The 19,429-nt window shown below is 37.3% G+C and overlaps 1 protein-coding gene and 1 non-coding gene across 11 annotated transcripts in view; both read left to right on the forward strand.

The window, feature by feature from the left end:
• The first annotated feature begins 509 nt into the window (after positions 1-509).
• Positions 510-19,429, forward strand: part of COL21A1 (collagen type XXI alpha 1 chain) — a 227,203-nt gene continuing 208,283 nt past the window's right edge. For 3 of the 10 annotated variants that reach the window (XM_041725142.1, XM_041725125.1, XM_041725159.1), the window contains exons 1-3: positions 510-557; positions 888-947; positions 8,307-8,516. The gene's annotated coding sequence lies outside the window, so the exon portion shown is untranslated. Of the gene's footprint in view, positions 558-887; positions 995-2,733; positions 2,833-8,306; positions 8,517-18,993; positions 19,076-19,429 lie in introns of those variants that run through there. The other 7 variants (XM_041725133.1, XM_041725150.1, XM_041725173.1 and 4 more) reach the window with 6 other exon arrangements.
• On the forward strand, positions 17,512-17,614 carry LOC121475171. Its single transcript, XR_005983644.1, has one exon. It is a non-coding gene; the product is annotated as a U6 spliceosomal RNA (small nuclear RNA).

Genomic DNA, 19,429 nt, shown 5'->3' on the forward strand with positions numbered 1-19,429 from the left:
AATAAATACTAAAAATCTTTAAAAAAAGAAAGAATCACTGGCCAATATGTGCAACTTTCATTAAACTTAGCTCAGGATTCTGGTATCACCTGCCGCATCTGTGATAAAACAGAAGGAGACTATTTGAGATTCATTCAAGTGTTTCATGTATTCCGAGTTTATAACAGCATTGCCTATACCTGTGACTTAAGTTTGTGGAACTAGTTAGGCACAACTTTTGTGGGTTCATGTTCTCAGCTGCGTAAAGAGAACTTATTTCCTGACAAACAACCCTTTTCATTTCCTCTCACCTCTGAACTAAACTGTTATAAAGATAGAGAAAAAAAAATCTGCTGCCCTATATTATTCAGGCAGTAATATAAAAATCAAGATAGGAAATGGTCCAATGTGTTATACAGATTTGGCTTTTGACTAGTTTCTAATGTGAAGGGCATTTCCTGACTTCCTCCACGCTGACTTCCTTCATTCCCCTGTCTCCTCCCCTACAGCTTTACAACTCCGGTAGACCTCACAGAATCAGGGAACTGGGAAGGATGGTGCTCATAATTATCAGATGTGTGAGTGTGTGTGTATATGATATACTCTATTAAGAATTTAGTCCGTACGGTTAAAGAATCCTTAAACTTGAAATGGCAGTTGATACATGTCATGTAATAAATGTCATAACAATAGCTATTTTTTGAGCCTTTAGTAGTGTCTCATGCTATTATAAGAAATTTGTAAATAGATATTGCTTTTGTCATTTTAAAGATGAGACAGCTAAGATTAGGGAGGTTACATCACTTGCTGTAGGTCATATAGCTAGTAGGTGGCCAAGCTAGGATTTGAACCCAGTTCATTCTGGTCTTAAACACAGGCTCTGAACTATAATGGCCTTTCCTTTTCAGAACTGTGTCCATAAAGCAGGAGTCTTGCTGCTGGTGGAGGATTTGGATTCATCTGGTCAGGTAATCACTGAGTAGCAGACTGTGAGCTCAGTTAACAGAGTTTGCTGGTTGGTACTTTTCTCTCTACTTACCATTTGATGGTATGCTTTTCAGTTTTATATTGTAAAATAGTAGGTGGGAAAAACTCTACGGGAATGGTAGAGTTCAATATTTACAAAGAATTACAGAGAACTTCTTAAAAGAATTAGAGAATTTTTAGGAAATAATTCTAAGCCTTTATGGTTATCAGTTCTGCAAGGTGATTTTCTTAGATAGGATCTAAAGTGTTTCTGCCTTTAACATTGCAAATGTGTAGCTTTCATCAAATTGAAAGAGGTTTGGTCTTTCTGTGACTCACATTACAGCTGCACTAGTGACTTATTAATTCAACAACATTTCCTGAGCTTTGGGGATTTTGTGGAAAACATGACAAGCAGAGTCTCTACTTGATTTTTTTTCCAGGGCAATTACCACTTTTGAGATTGGGAAAATGTCTTAAAATTAACGACAAATGAAGAGACAATTATATACTGGCTTTCGTAGGACAAAAGCTATTATTCTGTGTTGTACCTAGAATTCAGTATGCACAGTATGATATCAAATTTGAAGTGGGATAGATTTTAAAATATTTAAAAGTTTTTAACTGAAAAGAACTCGTATCTTAAAAATAGTTGACCTTAAAAGTATTTGAAACTGTCACTGTGAAGACTAGTTTATATACTTAGTTTATATAACTATCAATTTATTTTGACTCAAATAATTAAAGATCTGAAAAATAATTAAAGAATCTGGGGGCGAGGAGGGAGTAAAATGGGAGCCTCTTAAAAAGACAAACATTAAAAATATTCCTAAAGGGGAAACATGAGCTACACTTCTCATCAGAATGTCAAGTGTCTGCAGCTAATTAACTCAATTAATTATTTTCCATATTGATGTTGAAAGTAGGAGGATAAGAGAGTAAAGGGGAGTTTTCACTGGTAGAAGATAAAGAGGAGCATTTTGCAAAGTGCAATACTCAGCTGAACTGAATCTGTGTTGAGAAAGGCATTCAGCTGTCTTTCTAGATGAGAAATTACTAAACGTTGTGGTCATGTTGGGCAGTTCACAGAGAATTAAGGATCTAATGAGAAAATATTCAGGCCTTTGGCAAAGAAAGAGGTTGTGACCTTTGGAAAGCAAGTCTGCTTAACTAAGACAAAGCAGGATTTAAAGACGTTATATAGTTAGGGCTGTTAGAAAAGATGACTCATTAATTCTTCACTCATTTTCTAGAAACCATGTGATGGTCATAGAAAATGAATTATTGAAGTAGTGGTGTGAATATAAACAGAAAATGGGTTGGACATATTTACATATTGTAACAACCACTGGGTTGCATTTCCAAGTCACTTTTGCCTATAAAATAGGAAAATGTGTTTTTTAATTTGAATGCAGGTAGCAAATGACCCAATTCCCAACTGCTCAGTAGCCAGCCTGACCCCACATATATGGGTTTGTACTCTGTCTTCTTTATATTCCATAAGATAGCAAGTTGGTTCCTGATTATTAACTTCCCTCATCTCAACACAACTCAGCTGCTAGACTGGTGGCCAGACCTTGTGCCAAGTGTATTATGTGGATGGTTGCTCATTGTTCCTCACAAAGGCCCTAGGAGATAAGTACTGTCATCATTTCCATTTCCATTTTGAAGAAACTGATGTTCTTAGGACAGTAACTGGCCCAAGAGTATCTAGTTACTAACTAGTGAAGCTAGGATCTGAGTGTGGGCCTGTTGTTGAGTTCACACCCTCAACCATTATTTTCCAAGTGCCTCATTGACCTCAGACCACCCCTGTCTTGCCAAGGACTCCTGTATCTGGGGGCTTTAGCTGCTGACCTGTTGCCTGATAGTTTTTCTTCACCATGGGTAAGCTTTCCTTGTTTTTGAATCCATTACTTTAGTTCCATTCTTAAGCCAAACTGTTTTATTCTGTTGTTGAAATTCACTGCAGAGCATATTGCATGAGATTCACATTTTTACCTACTTTTTAAAACTACTTTTAATAAAATGAGATGATAATTTTTTATTCTTCCTCATATGTACACCCAAATTTCTGAAATCCAGAGGTCATCTAAAGCTGTTGGAGTTTTAAAACATTTATAGAATTTTAGAACTTTTGAAGAAAATATGTAATATTAAGAGGTTCACAAAAATAAAATCAAAGTAATGAAGTTTTGTAGCATCTATTACAAATTAGAATGTTTAACTTGATCATATTGGTTTATACAAAAAGAAAAAAAAGTCCATTCTGAAGATACATGTGTGTCTACAAACCATTTCCTAAATATGTAATTAGAATGGAGGAATTTCCCATTTTCTGTTAAGATTTTCCTCTATCAAGCCCAAGTGTCCAGTGGAGGTAACTTTTGGGGATTGTTTTAGATGTGTCTACTAGTCTCAGTTAAAACTAAATCACTCCTGTATTGATTACCACTATTCTTGATCAAGTCAAGATAGAAACACGTGTTTTTAACTGAATGGATGAGTTGCATTTTTAAAAAAAGATTTTATTTATTTGAGAGACAGAAATCACAAAGGGAGCAGAGGGAGCAGCAGAGGGAGAAGGAAAAGCAGGCTCCCTGCTCAGTGGGGAACCCAATGCCAATGCCCCTGTGGGGCTTGATCTCAAGACTCTGAGATCATGACCTGAGCCAAAGGCAGATGCTTAACTTACTAAGCCACCCAGATGCCTCAGATGCATTACATTAATAGTTATTTTATGAAAGATTTATCAGAATTTCCTGCTTCACTTAATCAAAATTGTACTTTGCTAATCAATTCATGTTTTGAAGACTTGTTTCAACTGATCAAAATGTAAGATGGTCAACCAGATAGAAAGACAGTGTTGTCATTTTGTTTTGTGATCTAATATCACTAAATTATAGTTAGATTAGTTTTTATTTTTATTTTTTATTTATTTATTTTTTTAGATTAGTTTTTACAGTCTTTCCTCTGGCAAGATTTGAGAGCCTAGTGAAATGAGGAAGAAGGTATTTTTATGTAAGGGAAAAACATTTGGTATGCTAGAGCCCGTGTTACAACTACTTCCTGAGATAAGGAATTATGATTATCCTGTTGCTTCTGACTCTTTACATTTTTATAATTTCCCAGGTTTGAATTAACATATATGAATTATAAATTATATTTTTAATGTAATAAGGTTAAGCTATCTGAAGAACTAGTTATGTAAAATACTGCCATTGATTACTTTCAGAAAGACCAAGAGTTTCCAAACTTAATTATCTTTTCATTTATATATATATGCACTTAATTAAAATGTGTGAAGAACTTTGACAATAAAAAATAACACATCTAACCAAATATGACATTAAAATATAATCATGTGTTTTCCCGGATTTCCCCTTGCCTCATGTTAAAATTCTTAGTTATCACAACAAATATTAATTAAATATTTGTTGAGAGAATGACACAGTCATATAGAATATCTCAATTATCATATTAATATGATAGAAGTGGGTGGGGTACAGTTCCATGGCTGTCCAGATGTGGTAGGACATCTGATTCTGTCTCATGTTCCTCTGATCAAGTGTAAGGGTAGATCTGTCTTCCATGCTACTGTCATTTTCCTGTCCAGGTGTCTAGGGCCATGTTATGTTCAGGGCCAGTAATGGAGAGATTGTCCTCCTAGGGGAGTACTAAGTTATGTGTTAGCCCTAGGAACTGGATGCTGTCTGGGACTAACAGAGACAGCCCTAAGTCCATGATTATTTGATCTCTGAGGGTTTCTCTTCAACCCAGTCTAATGTTCAGTCCACACTGGTTTGAGGAAAGTGTAAAACAGCAAACAAAGGTGGTAACTTCTTGAGTTCTAAGCATCATATGGTAGAAGGACTCAGCTTCAAACTGGCAAAGTAAGCTTTTCCTGTCCCTAGACCTCATAAAATAGATCACAGGCTAGTAGAGGGGAGAAGCCACCTAGACCGGAGAAGAGTGAGGACAAGAGGTCTGTAGCCACTACAGGCACAAGCATTAAATCAGTGCCTAGTTATCCTCTTCACTATAGATCAGTGAGCAGCCTGAGTATTGCCTTGGTTTGTCCAGTAGGAATTGCACTTACCCGTGCCTCAACACATTGAGATTTACCTGGCACCTTGGGTTGAATATAAACATGAGCAAAGGATTAAGTCTTTCATCTGTTGCCAACTACTTAAGTTGTACAGAGGATTAAGGAATAACTAAATAGAATATCTCCAGTAAACTTAGGGATTCTAAGAATCAGAGATAGAAACTGCTAGAATTGGGACACCTGGGTGGCTCAGTGGTTGAGCATCTGCCTTTGGCTCAGGTATGATCCCAGGGCCCTGGGATCAAATCCTGCATCAGGCTCTCCGCAGAGAGCCTGCTTCTCCCTCTGCCTGTGTCTCTGCCTCTCTCTGTGTGTCTCTCATGAATAAATAAATAACATCTTTTTTAAAAAAAGATACTACCAGAATTCACTTGGTGCACTTGGGAACAGTAGTAGAGTGTATGTGAAGAACTATGAAGGCTCTGAGATCTTATCTCCTTCAAGCTCACAAGTTAGCCTGCCACAGATTTGATGATGGCAGAAGGCACTTACAGGTAAGAGAGACTGAAAGGACTTTATTACTCAAAGCATGTTTGTGTTAATTCTCTTTGCCCCAAATTCCCCTGGGCCAATGTGTTGGGTCCAGAGTGGTGCCTATACATGTGGTAGGTTTCATTATAGGAGAAAAACCCTGAATTTAGGGAATCTAATTTTTGAAAAATGGGCAGCAAGCATGCCTGCCTTTTGTTCTTGAGGGAGGTACCATGTCTAATTTCTGGAACTGATCAGTATATAAATATCTATGAAAATATAGTCTGGAGCAAAGTTAGGCAGTGCCATTGCTTTTAAGATGAGCAGAAACATGAGAGACCCATGGAGAATTGATTCCTAACTATAATGTAATGAAGATGGTATTTTTCTCTGAGTGTGTATGTTTTCTTAAGATTTTGTTTTAAAAGTGATCTTGATACCAAACATGGGACTCAAACCCGCAACCCTGAGATCAAGAGTTGCATGCTCCACTGACTAAGCCAACCAGGTACCCTGAAAATCATGTTTAATTAGAATTTTTGCAATTTATATCATTTCTGTACCTCTAGTGGATGAGCCATTTAACATACTGTCTGTAAAATTTGGTTTCCTTTTCTGCAAAATTTAGTATTCATTCAGCTAATATGTTGAATGCTCCCTATGTTCAGGGACTGTTCTAGATACGTGGAAGAAATCAGTAAATAAAGCAGATGAAAGTTCCTCTTCTAAGAAGTTTACCTTATCTGGTGTAGAGTAATAATTTTAAAAATTCAGAAGAGGGATCCCTGGGTGCCGCAGTGGTTTGGCGCCTGCCTTTGGCCCAGGGCATGACCCTGGAGACCCCGGATCGAATCCCACGTTGGGCTCCCTGCATGGAGCCTGCTTCTCCCTCTGCCTGTGTCTCTGCCCCTCTCTCTGTGTGTGACTATCATAAATAAATAAGAATTTAAAAAAAAAATCAGAAGATGCTAATACTCTGGGAAAATAATAAAACAAAGCAGAGAAGGAAGAAAAAAGAATCCTGGGTAGAGTGATGGGAGAAAGTGCATTACTATTTCAGAAAAGTTTATTAGGCTTTTCTGATAAGTGACAATTGAACAGAAGTCTAGAAGGAGTGAAGGTATAGGACATGTGAATATTAAAGGAAAGAGATTTCCAGGTAAAGAAGATCCTGAGATGGGTCCTTACTGGTGAGGTGTAGAAATAGCCAAAAGGCCATGTGGCTAGAGTGGAGGGAGAGAGAGGAAGGAGCAGCAATAGTGTTAGAGAGTAGTTGGTTGTGTGTGTGTGTGTGCGTGTGTGTGTAATATCAGACAAGTACAGACAATTTCAAGAAGTTTTATTGAAAAATTGACCCAAGAAGGATGCCTGGGTGGCTCAGCATTTGAGTGTCTGTCTTTGGCTCAGGCTGTGATCCCAGGGTTCTGGGATCGAGTCCCACATCAGACTTCTCTCAGGGAGCCTACTTCTCTCTCTGCCTCTGTCTGTCTCTGTCTTCTCTCTCTGTCTCTGCCTCTCTCTCTTTTTCTGTGTTTCTCATGAATAAATAAAATCTTTAAAAAAATGAAAAATAGACCCAAGAAATGGGATAGTTGCTATTGGGGTCAATACTAAATATATACTTTTTAAAGATAGGATCATTTACAGCTTGTTTATGCTTATCTTCTCTAATCCATTAGAGAAGGAAAAATCAATGATGTCAGGAAAAGAATGGTCGAGAAAGAATGAAAGGATCTGGTGTTCACATGGAAAGGTTGGCCTTAATTTGATACAAGATTGATTGTATCAGGAATGAAGGTAAAGATTGTGGGCACAGGTTCAGGATAAGTGGGTGGCAGTAGTTGTGAGAGAGCATGGAATTTTTCTCCTGACAGTTTCTTTTTTCCCCTGAAATAGAAATTGTGAGTATGGTCATCAGCTGAGAATAAGGAGGCAGGTGAAAATGTTGAAGGTCTGAGGACCAAACATTTAGGGGAATGGGAAGGAAAATGTACTAGAAAGTATATTTGGATTTCCAGGTATTATTAAGTACTTGTGGACACATTTCACTTAAGACCAGTCAGGGTGGTTAATATTTGTCTTTAGTCTCATTTAGCTTCACAAGTACGGGGTTAGGATTAGGCGGAGCTAGATTTAACCACAGTGACAGTTGTATAAAGAGAGTATGATGAAGAGGGCATTAGACTTGAGGTTCTACACAAAGGTGTAATTATCATGATGGACCATGGATATAGAAGAAAGTAGGTGTTGAAAGCAGCAAGGAACAGTGAAAAGTGGAATTAAGGGAGTATATATCTGTTGTCATTGAAGTGTTTTATGGGGGCAGAAGAACTAGAGCGATTGAACTGGGGAGATAAGAGATAGTGGTCCAAAGATGGAACTTTGAAATTCAGGTCATGGAGAGATTCCTATCTGTGATGGCAAATATGCCATTGATATGACCATAGAGAGAGGGAACTGGGATGGCATGGAGGGCATGGTCAACTAAGGAGAGAAGAGAGCTTGAGGAATTGAGAGTCTGAAATATTGGAAGAGTCATCTACATGGATTTTGAAATTTCTAGAAGTTATGACAGGAGAAATGGATGTACAAGGAATTAAAATCATCACACAATGAGGAGGACTCACCCAGGGGTTTGCAGCTGGTTGCAACAAGGAGGCATTGTAGGGGTTGTAGCAGAAAGCCATAGTGTTATTGGGAGAATTAGATGCTTATAAAAGAGTTTGCATGGTGTCAGGGTCATGGTGAAGCTTGCTAAATCGTCTTTGAACTTTAATTTTAGTTCTGACGTAGAAAGAGCTTGGAAGTCATCATTCCCATCCTTACAAGAAGAAAAAGCTGAACGAACTGAAAATCAATGACTTTTCTTGATTCATCAGAGAACTGGGCTTGTGGGGCAAACTGCCACCCTGAGATGTGGAGAGTGGTGGATTCAGACAGTCACAGCTGAGATTGGCTTAACTGGAACAGAAGCCACTAGAGCCATGAACAGGTAGGTAGAAGCACTTGGATGATAATTTTGATGAATTGCTGGAGGGTGAGTATGGACTAGCATGACAGTGAGAAACTCCAGGGGGCTGCAGTCTTCAAATCCCACATGACCCTTCTGGAGAAATCTTGTGCCTCAATGACTAGAATTTGGATACCCAATGGCTTTCAATTTGGATACCCAGCAATACAGTGAGCTGCTCCAAATTTTTACTATCCAATCTCTCAGTATTTGTATAAAACTTCAATTCTTTCTTTAAAATAAGAATAATCTGTTTGAAAATGTGTATTTTTAATTGGAGTTTTTCTTAGCAAGCAAATACCAAATTTAAGACTCCTCTGTAGTTCAAGGGTATGCTCACGCAGTTGCAAAATAGTAACACTTTAAGTACCAGGTGCAAAAAGGAAATTGGTTAGCAGGGAGGGAGAGAGAAGAGGGAGGGAGAAAAAAAAGGAGAGAAAAATTTTAAAGAAATTAGGAATAGTCTCTAAAAAATTGGAACTGTAGTTTGGAAATTGGAAAGATTCAGGATTAGACTAAGATTTAAAGATAGGCCTTTCCAATGCCGCCTGCTCCCCACTCCCCAAGCAGCAGGCCTCCAAGGTAATTCTCTTTAGTTTCTTCTCATATACATTCCTGCAGTCAATTCTCTCCATGGGTGTACAGTTACATTTCAGAATGAGAGAATATTGTTGGTGCAACCAGTTAGCCCTGGCCACATTTGTGTAGAACTTTTTGTATTAAGCTACCTCATAGTTGGCTCGTCAGGCTTTTGTGGGATCCAGTCAAGCGGAGGAAGGTAGGCCTGGGAGTGGGGAGGGCTGGCACTGGTGGAGGATGCAGGCATCCCGCTCAAGGAATAGGTCACAGCCACTTCATGAGGCAATATCCTTTAAAAGGAACAGAACATAGTTGTCCTGTATTGTAGAGTCTGGTATCTGGATAAAAAAGGAAAGAGTCCATTGTTTGAGTTTATCTTCATGCATTTGCCTTGTTTATGATCAGTCAAAATGTCTACATTTATCATGTTGGCATTAAATAGTTCCCAGTTGCATTGAATTTATTTATTTTAATTTTTTTTAGTTTGTATTCTGTACTTGCAGTGACATTCCATAATACTGGCAGCGCTCAGAGATTGAATTACATCATGTTTACAGGTGATCCACTATAGAATAAAATGCCAAGGTACTAAAGAATCTATGTTACCGTATTGCCCTCTAGTGGAATGCTCTTGGGTTTACAGTTACTGTACTGCCATATGTAGAAAGTAACCTTGTGCACTAATTTAAAGTTATAAGGGAAACTCTGCTTCTGTTCCATTTAGAGAATGCATTGAGTGCAAGCCATACTATTGAAGTATCTATTTCTTACCATGGGAAATCACAAACTAGGGTCATGAAACTCTAATAGAAGATCTTGAGTTGGGGGTTATGGAAGCTGACTGTTTTGAACCTTAGAGACATTTTGATATTGTTAGAATTGTGTGATGTTGGGAATGGAATAAAGTTTAAGACCATTAAATACAACCCAGTCATTTTACTTTTAAGAAAACCAGCTTCAAGATTTAAATATATTAGCCAAGTTGCTGCTGATAATTTACAGTAGAACTGAGCCTGGAATCCAAGTTTCCTGCCTCCCAGGCAGGCAATCTTTCTTTCAGACAACTCACATATGACAGTTACATTTATTCAATGGGGAGAGGGCCCAAGATCCAGGCACCTCCAAAAGGGTGTGATATCTTAAAAAGGAAAATCAATGCATGAGTTATTTGAATTGGGGATATATGTTCTTTCTCTTTTGGGAAAAGAATACGATTTTAGAACTTTATTCTTTTTACTAATTCCATAGCATTATTTTTGGGCAAAGCAGGAGAGAAGAGAAAATAGGCTAGATAAGGCAGAGGCAAGTGGGGGAGGGTATACAGGAAGGCCTCTACCCATGTTTCTGACCTCGGGTGCTCATTCTTATTTGAAGAAGGGGTATGTGGGTGTCTTGGCTGACAGTGATCTGAGTGGCTATGCTTATGGACTGAATTGTGTCTCCCACCAAATTCACACACTGAAGCCCTAACTTTCAATGTGACTATATTTGGAGATAGGGCCTATAAGGAGGTAATCAAGGTTAAGTGAGATTACAGAGTGGGTCTCTAATCTGATAGGACTCTCTTCTTATATGAACAGAGAAAGAGAGAGAGAGGGAGAGACATAGAGTTAGAGAGGGGGATCTGTCTCTCCATCATGTGAGGACACAGCCAAATTATGCTACCTACAATCCTAGAAGAGTTCTCACTAGTACCTGACCATGCTGGCACCTTGCTATTATTATTTAATTTTAATTTTGCAAATTTTGGAAAATATTTGGTTCAGAGGGTAACTCACCATTTTTTTTAAAGTGGTAGAATAACAAATCAAATCAAGTTTTGTGTAATTCTGAAACCCCAAATCATTGCAGCCCACTACACTTTGGCCATGTTAGTGCCTTACCAGCTGCCTTCAAGCTGCATCCTGCTCTTCCACCTCACCTGCAGTGATCCTGAGAAATCTATGGGGTTTACCAAACATGGCTCAGTAGTCACAACAGTTAAAGACATGTGCCATGTGGCCTGTCTTCCTAGTATGGGAGACTGTGAATTCAACATCCTTACTGACTCCTCTGATGTTTTTGCCACTGTGGACCATATCTTCCTTGTAAACCTCTCCTCCCTTGGTTTCTTTGATACCAATTTATATTGGCTATTGTTTTTCCTATCTAACTCTTCCTTCTTCATCCTTCAAGGGCACTCTTTCGTCTCCTTATGTACCTTAGTGGCATTGATGTGCCCCAAATGGTACTGTTTTTTGAGGCAATCTCATGTCCTATGTATTGTTTTATTTCTTACTATCACTTATATTCTTTGGCCTTCCAAGTAACCTTCTCTTTCTTTCTTTTTGGTCCTGAAGTCTCTCCTGAACTTCAGTTCCATGTATCAAGTATCTGCTGGATATTCCTATCCGAATCTCTGATAGATACTTCACAACAAATTATACATCTGAACTTAGAAGTTTTCATTCATTGACAACTTACTCAAACTCGTTATTCCTTAACAAATACCAACATCTTCCCAGTCAACCAAGCAAGAATTCTTTCTTCTACCCCTTCTGTATCCACTCAATCACCAAATCTATATTTTATCACCAAAATAATCACGGACTCCATGTCTTCTCTCTTTCCCTACTGCCATTATGCTAGTTCATAAGGGTTCATTGCTCGCTTGCATTAACCTTATAACTCATTTTTCTGTTTCTATTATTTACCCTCTTAAATCTTTCATACAACAGCGAGACTGAATAATCTAAAATGCAAATATGGCCAGTTGCAAAAGAGAAAGTTTTCTCAAAAATGGGGTGTATATGGCCCTCATAATCTAAATGCTGCCTTTCCTTCCAGCCTCATCTGCCACCACCTTTACAGCACATGTCATACTCCAGGTTTGCTAAATTTTTTATAGTTCCCTCTTCACATAATTTTACTGTTGGTTCATTATGTTCTTTCCTCTGTCCATAACCCATTACTCATCCCACCTCTTAGCCCTTATTCTCACTCAGCAAGAATAATACCTATCATGACTCATTGTTTCAAGACACAGTTGAGCGGTCACTCCCACCAAGAAGCCTTCCTGATATCACATCAGGCTAGTTGATTTTTCTCTGTGCTCACATAGAGTCCTTAACATTCCTCTGCTGTTGGATCTACCACTGTAGTTACATGTCTGTCTTCCTTATTTGCTCCTTAGAGGGAGAGGAGTCAGGAGTCAGCCCAGTGTTTAATGAGTCCTCACAAGTGTTTCTTAAACTGAAGTTTTTTAAGGGCAATATTTTTTTTTTCAGTCAGAGCCTTCAGTTTCAATATGTTTTGGTTCACTATTTTTCAGGCATATATATATAAACACATGTATGTAGTATTTTAATTATAATTATCAATTATATAATATGACTAAATACATACATATATACATACATATGTATGTATATATGTATAATGTGTGTAGTTACAGAACTATAACCATGTTAATTAACTTTTATCTTCAAAAGTAGGGTAAAACTCTCTTATAAATTTGTAGGGCTATACTGCAGATGCAGTTGAAGGAGAATTACTTTGTTGAGCTCTCTCTCATGAGAATAAGGATTTTTCTTAGCCCTGACTATGAAGGATTCTAGCAGCATTCTTCTCAATGTTCTTTCTCCTTTTCATTGTTTATCTGATAAGGGACTAGAGAAGGCATTAAAATAAATAGGGTGGCACTATAGGGGCTCAAATGACTCCCTGCCAAGGGGCTCTGATCTGGACCGCTCCCATCATTATACCAGGAACACATGTTTCCAAACAAATGTTCTAATATAACAACTCATATCCTGGAACTGGTCTCTGCTCACTAATCCAAGAATTGTATTCTCTGTTTTATTCTTTTTACTCAGGATCTTTGTACATTTGTGTTGGCCAGGAAAAGAGGCATTGTATTCTGTAGAACTTGTGTTTGATGAGCTAGCACTAAGAGTTTTGGAAATTTCCCCCTTATGGAAATGGTGCTTTTAATTTTAAAATATATTGGTTGGAAATATAATCAATAATATTGTATTAAGTTTTATTTTTTTTTACATGGGTATAGGGGCAGAGGGAGAGAGAAAAATCTTAAGCAGATTCCACATCCGGCATGGAGCCAGACGCTGGGTTCCATCTCACAGCCCTGAGGTCATGATCTGATCTGAAATTAAGAACCGGACATTTAACTGGCTGAGCCACCGACACACCTCTGTATTAAGCATGTGGGGTAACAGGCAGTAATTAGACTTACTGTGGTGACCATTTCACAATGTATACAAATATTGAATTGAAACATTGTACACCCGAGGCTAATATAATATTATGGTCAGTTATATCTCAGTAAATAAAAGAATGCATTGGCATGTTGTTGCTAAACCACATTGTATCTTTCAAAAACTGATAGCTGGCCGGTGGTTAAAGCCATGCTCGAAAAATAACCTTTTGCGTTCATCACCCTTGTTCTCTAGCAATATAGTCTAGCAATGTGAGCCTTTGACTTTTATACTGGCAACGGGACATTAGTTCTCATTTGGCTAAGATCTTTCTCCTAAATACCAAGTCTAGTAAAGGTACACAACAGCTAAATTTGGACTTGACTTCTTTCATCTCCTCTTGCCTGGAACAGTAGTGTGAGTAATCTAATATTGCTTTGGAGTATGGTATTTTTTTTTTTTTAATCAGTGAATTAAAAGACATTATAATTAAAAAAAAATAAGTGATGGTTGTTTATTATTCCTGGCTTTTGTGAGTTAAATCTCAGTTAATTTGCAACATCTGTGCCAGATATTAGAACCCATGTTTTAAATGTCTATTCCTTCGGGTGCCTGGGTGGCTCAATTGGTTAAGCATCTGCCTTCAGCTCAGAACATGATCCCTGGGTCCTGGGATTGAGCATGCATTGGGCTCTTTGCTCAGCAGGGAGCCTACTTTTCCCTCTCCATCTGCCTGCTGCTCCCCCTGCTTGTGCTCTCTCTCTCTCTCTGTCAAACAAATAAATAAAATCTTTAAATGTCTATTCCTAAAGTATGCTCATGGACCAAATAGTCAAGTAGATTTCTGGTGAAAGGAAACAAAATTAATGCATATATAATGTAAATATGTTTGTATAGTATATTGTAAATATTCTAGAATATAATAAATATTAGTAATCTTAAATATATTAATATATTAATAAATACATATTTCTGCATTTGTTCAGGGATATACCCCTTGGCATTAGATGGTAAGTGTTTTGTTGTAAGACTTACTTAACTAGTTAGACAAGTTATTTCGGCAGCAATTATGTATTGTAAATGGCCTCCAAGTAACTTATATGAGAATAAAAAGAAAGATCTTTGCAATACCAGTGCTTACATTTAAGTAAAGTTATTGCTCAGTAATAGTTCTATTAAAGAGTTATCTGGGAAACATTAAAAGTACTGATCCTCAAACTCTCCTAGAGATGCTAGCTCAATTGATTTGGATGAGATTGGAAACTAGTATTTTTAAAAGCTCTCCAGTGCATTGTGCAGCTAGGATTGATAATAAAAGACTAAGCATGATCAATAACCGACTGAAGGTTAGATGGGAGCCTCTACATTTGCCCCATCCCTGTGTTCTCCACCCTGGCCAAGATAAAAAATCAAAAGCATATCACCCCAGGGGAACGACAGAAATTAGTGCCATTCTTAAGGATCTAAACCCAGGCTGCCTAATAGAATTCTCTGTAATGAGGGTAATGTTCTATATCTACCCGGTCAAAGAGAGTACCCACTAGCCACATGTGGCTATTGAGCACTTGACATGTGGGTAGTGCAAATGAGAAACTGAATATAAAATTTTGGTTTTAGTTCCAGTTGAAGTTTAGTCACATGTGTTTAGTGGTTACTGTACTAGACAGTATAGATCAAAAGGATGCAGAAGTGAGACCTCTCTCATATTTCCATTTAATCTCCCCCAGAAAACTGTTCCTGATGTTAATCTTGTTCCTATCTGTATGTTTCTATTGCTGTTGTGACAAATAACCCCAAACTTAGTGGTTTAAAACACAAAGTGACTTAAACAAACACAAATTAAGTTCTGGAGGTCTCAAGTTTCTGGAGGTCAGGAGTCCAAAATAGGTTGTATCAGGCTAAAACCAAAGCCTTGGCAAGGCTGTATTCCTTCTGGAGGCTCTAGGAATGAATCTGTTTACTTGCATTTGCCAGCTTCCAAAAGTTATCTTCATTCCTTGGCTTGTGGCTCTTTCCACCTCAAAGCCAGCAGCATAGCATCTCAAATCTCTGACTCTGATGTTCCTGTATCACTCTTTCACTTATAATGAACTTTTTATATTACAATGGGTTAACCTGGATGAACCAGATAATCTCCTTATCTCAAAATCCTTAATTTAATCTCAAGATGTGAGCATTGGGGGGGGAGTCATTATTCACCATTCTACTATTGTACTCACTCTGCCTTGTCTTATAGCTTCCCGTGTGCTTTTCAATGAGCAGCAAATGAGTCTCAGTAATTTTAAGCACCAGGTTAAAACTGGCTTTCACACTATATGTGCTCAAAATATATTTGTTGGAATGAATCATTAAGGTTAAAAAAAGAAGGGAGACTACTTGGTACATGCTGACTGAGGGAATAAAGCATCACGGGGAGTCCTAATGCAGCAAATTAATTTTGAGCATCTGCATGGATCACTAATCCATCAATCCATCGAATAGATTTTGGAGCAGCACTTACCAAGCACCAATCAAATATAGATTGGATAATTGTGCCCTGGTCTGTTCATCTTGGCTCAATGTGTTTTGGGCTAATGAGAAAGCAATGGGAAGCCAAAGCCTGTTTGCATGATTCTCTAGGAAATAATGAAAAAAAGGTAAAATGACAATTATTGGCTTATGTCTGGTAAATGCATTCTAAAACATTAGCGGAATATTTTACGACTAAGACATTGTTTGATAAAGGAAGTAGTATATGAAAATCTATGATTATTTTATTAAGCATTTATATCTAATGAGTGAATAATTTACTCTAGTTTTTTTTTTTTAAAAGCCATTCCAGGATAGAAAATGTCCAGTTTAATTATTTTTAAATTAAGCATTTACTACAACAGAATAGTATGTTATTCTACAAAATTTAAACATACACAAAAGTAGAAAGGATCATATAACAGACTCCATGTACCCATCACCCAGCTTAAACATCATCCCTTGACCTGTAGTATTGTTTTAATCTGTAGTCTATTACCCACTCCCTATCCTCACCTCCACCCTCAACGCTGATTATTTTCAAGCAACTTCTAGAATCGTATCATTTTATCCATAAATTTAATCATTTGTAAACACACTTGGGCAGGTTTGTTAATGAATTTCCTCATATTCATGTTGGCTTCCTGCACGCTTTGGGGGCTCCATAATCTTTCTGACATTTACTGTCTTTTCCTTACCTTATGTGGAATTTTGTTCTGAAGGACAAAATATAGCAACTAAATATGGAAAATGCGAAGCTTGCCAGACTTGTTTAATTTTCCTATTACTTCAATTCATATTTTAGAAAATAGCTTACAAAGTGGAAATATATAAGATTACGAGCAAAATTAAAACTATTTGCATTTTTTTTAGAGAGATAAAGGGGAGCTCTTAATGACAGGGGAAATATGAGTTAAAAACCTCCAAGCTCTACTCCTCTTATTTTAGGTACATATTAAATGATGTTAAGGTAAGACATATATAACATGGTTTGAGAGGAGCTTAGAGAGTGTCCAGGATTCTGGAAAAAGATTCTGAAGGAATATTTTTCATAGGAATAATTAGGTGAAGCCCAAACTAGAACTGAGAAATAAGATATTGTTGAAGATGAAAGTCTGATCAGAAAATATTAAACCATATAAAATATGGTTTTATAAAACTATGAAATGTTTATTTTGGGAACTAATATACTATCTTTTCATATATGTCTGTATATAGTCATTTTAAGTGGCCTTCCTCAATATATTATATTTATTAACAAAAATACACATTGTCAGTGTTGGTTGGCTTGGAGGAGGATGATAATTGTATTGTTTTAAAGTCATATGTCATTAACAGTTGCCTTTATCTTTATATATTTCTTTCTGCCTTTTTTTTTGTCTTTACTAAGAACCAGAGCTAATTTATTCATTCAATGGACCTGAGTCACAGTACTTTATTCATAAATATATCAATTAAATATTTGGAGGAATAAATAAAATCAATATCTAATTTTTCAATCCAAATTTACCATTCTAAAATTTATCAAGTTGAAATTCCCTATTCTCCTGTTCCAAAGCAGAAAGTTTCAGTGTTCCTGTTCTATTTTTAGCTGAATAGAATCTATGAAATGATTTAATTCAGTTCCATGTTTGGAGCTGGAGGTCTGTGGATCAAATGAATTGCTAAAGGTCACACAACTAAAATGTGCCAGTTCGGCTCTCACTTCAGCACAAATAGTGAAATTGGAACTGTACAAGGAGACTGGCATGGCTTCTGCACAAGGATGAGACACAAATTTGTGAAGTGTTACCTTAAAAAAAAGTGCCTGTACAGAGATAAGAAAACAACTTTGTTATCTCCCACATTTGTGGCGCCCTCACAGATATTACAAAAGATGAGGTTTTCTTTTTTAATCTCTGGTGACAAATGAAGAAAATTATTTGATTCTTTTACTTATGATGGTATAGAAATATGTACTTTATTTTTAAGGATTTTATTTATTTATTTATTTATGAGGGACACACACAGAGAGGAAGAGACATAGAGAGAGAAAGCAGGCTTCTTGTAGGGAGGCGGATGTGGGACTTGATCCCTGGATCTGGGATCACGCCCTGAACAAAAGGTAGACACTCAACCGCTGAGCCACTCAGGTATGCTCAAATGCTGAGCTGCCAAGCATTTCAGAAATCTGGGACTTTAATGATATGACATTGAATACAAGTTTTTTCAAGGAGTTATGTGATTTTTGAGGTTTCTTCAAGCTCTGCAATGATGAATTTCTAAGAAGCAGCCCTGGTTGCATTCTTTAAATTGAATAGTATATTTTTGTATAAACTAATGTTATGAAACCATGCCAAATGTTTCCAAAGAACAAATATAAAATGCAAGGAAGAAGGAGTTAGGCAACTGCTTCTGTATCTGTTGTTATTAGTGAAGATGACATTATATTCATAGCTGTGCTGAAGCAAAAGAGTTCTAATGACAGTAACCTCCCCACATCCACAACTTCTTCTCTGAAGACTTCCTTTACCTCCTTTCCTTGATTAAAACTTGGTTCTACTTTGAATTATATCACCTACCCACCAACCCTAGACTCAGGGCTGAGGGAGTAGTGATGTCCTTTTCACTCCTTATTACTGTTTTCAGATTATTTCTCCTTCTCCTTCTTCCTGATTGCACATAGGGTTTCAATAGGCATACCAAAACCAACTGCTTTTAACTCCCATCCCTCCATCACCCCATTGTCAAATCTACTTCATGCTCCATGCTCACTGTCCCACAAAAAGACACCCTAAGTTTGCAACTGCCCAAGATGGACACCTGGGAACATTTGACCCTCCATAACTCACCCAGTTAAAAGTCAATTTCTGTCCATAACTACTGGTTAAATACATCTCCAGTCTAGTATTTGCTGTTCTCCAAACCTGTTGACTGGCATTAGTTCTACTCACCATGATCTCTTTCATGAATTGTGGCCACAGCTTCCCTTACCATTAGACCTGGCCCCTTCCAGTCTGTTTGTGCTTGATAACAACAATGTGCAAGGTAATTTTTTCTTTAAGCATTCATATTGCCTCCATAATAGAAACTGAACCTTAGGAAAGGTTGGCTCACATTAACACAACTCTTGAGCATTAGAGCCAGGTATTCTGGCTCCTTATTAGGGTCTCACTAACTTCCAGTTGCCCCTTCTGCAGGTCTGGAGATGTGTGCACATCTGAGGAACACGTGGTGCAGAATTGAGGCCTCTGCAAGTGTAAAATAATAGAAGGCTCTCAGGTATTAAACCCTAACTGTAACATAATGTTCAGCTGTTCAAAGGACACATTCTGAGTCATAATAATGGCATTTAGAGGCCACCAGTCTACAGCGTTGTGACCTTTTGAGAACCATAACTTCATTGTGTGTAACTTGCTCCTACTTTCCAATATCTAATTTTATTATCATTATAAATCATGTTCGTTTTTTGAGGAATTTAATTTTCAGGTTACCATAAGTAAAAAACTAAGTTATTCTTTGGGGTTATAACAACCAGTTGCCCGTGAAGTCAAATAAAAAGAAATTACAGTCAATGAAAGAGTGCAGTAAATATCTTAACTATTCTTTCCCAAGATTAGAATTATTTCATAATAT

The sequence above is a fragment of the Vulpes lagopus genome, chromosome 1, assembly GCF_018345385.1.
Source record: "Vulpes lagopus strain Blue_001 chromosome 1, ASM1834538v1, whole genome shotgun sequence".
Taxonomy (NCBI): Eukaryota; Metazoa; Chordata; class Mammalia; order Carnivora; family Canidae; genus Vulpes; species Vulpes lagopus.